This window comes from Mesoplodon densirostris, chromosome 2 (genome assembly GCF_025265405.1).
Source record: "Mesoplodon densirostris isolate mMesDen1 chromosome 2, mMesDen1 primary haplotype, whole genome shotgun sequence".
In the NCBI taxonomy this organism is placed as follows: domain Eukaryota; kingdom Metazoa; phylum Chordata; class Mammalia; order Artiodactyla; family Ziphiidae; genus Mesoplodon; species Mesoplodon densirostris.
Genome location: NC_082662.1, coordinates 16,183,951 through 16,185,430, shown reverse-complemented (window position 1 = coordinate 16,185,430; position 1,480 = coordinate 16,183,951).

Sequence of the window (1,480 nt, the reverse complement as noted above, 5' to 3'; positions counted from 1 at the left end):
GCCACCCCGCCTGCGCCGGCGCAGGGGACCCAGGTCATGTGATGGAACCCCGCCTCTCCGCCCGGCTAGGCTGACAGGCGCCATAGAGAGCTCGCCTGGGAGAGCTAGAGGGGAACCCATCTTTGTTTATTTCGCTCCTCCCCCTATCGGTGGGTGGTACTCCAAGTGAGCAGCCGGTGGGACCAGAGAGAAAAAAGCAGGAAAAGGTCAAGGAGAGCCGGTGTACTAAAGCGCATACATTTTATTTAATCCTGGCTTTCTGTGCTTCTCTACCTTCCCTCATAACTCAGGGAGAGGTAGCCCTTGTCCAAAACTGGCTCCTCTTGTAATCTTGATTCCGCCGTAAGGTGACCAGCCCAGGTTTACCTGGACTAAGGGTTTTCCAAGGGTGCAGGACTTTCAGTTTTTAAACGGGGACAGCCCCAGGTAAACCAGGGTAGTTGGTAACCCTAATCCACGTCCACGTACCCTGGAAGCTAACTCCATCAATAATCCCCTCTCTCCTGCTGTAATCCCCTCTTCTCCCTCATCCTGGACCCTCTTTCTTAACTCTCTCTTCCCACAGTGATGCCACTGTCTCCTCCACATCTTGACCCTCTAACCAGTCTCTTTCACCATTTCTGGGAATGTTCCTAATGTTTCTGCCCTTAATGATGTTATTTTCTCTACCTACAAGTTCCCCTTTTGGAATAGCCTCCCTTTCCTCAGTTTCAACTAATGTCTGTACTTATCTTCAGTGTGTAAGTAACTCTCACTTCAGCCCCTGTGGTAGATGCCAGATGTAACACTGAATCAAAGAGACATGGCGATTGCCCTCAGGGAGCCCAGATTCCAATGAGACATAGAGGCAAGGGCACAGCAGTTTCCATACTGCATGACAAATTCTATCAGGGGTGCAGTGGGGCAAAAAGTGGAGTGAAAAATGCAAAAAGGCTTCCCAGAAGAGCTGGGTTCTAGGCTGAAGCTTAAAGGATGAGTAGGACTTGGCCAGACTAAGACAGTTAAGAGAGAGGGGATTGTGTGTGCAATACCAGAGCTCCATTTTGAGGAACTGAAGAAAGTTCAATCTGACAGGAGCCCAGGACTTGAACTATGAGACAGGAAATGAAAGGAAGGCCCAGATCTAGACCAGTCTTGTAGGCCCTATGAAAAGGTTTAGTCCCAGTCCTTAGAGCCATGGGGAGCCACTGAAACATTTTAATCAGGAACTAACCTGAGCAGGCTTATGTTTAAAAAATGTCTTCGGCTCTAGTTAGGAGAATGGGTTGAAGGAGGGATGACAGGTAGGAAGTCCCTGTAGCTATCCAAGGACAGGTGATGGGGATGGGGATGGGGATTGGGATGGGATGCTGAGTCTGGGATGGAAGGAAAGAGAAGTAGATCGGAAAGATAAATTCACATGCTAGTAAAAGTTCATGAAATGGAACTGGACTGAATTGTTGTAGAATGTTTCACATGCTTCTCAGAAGTTGCTGAAATT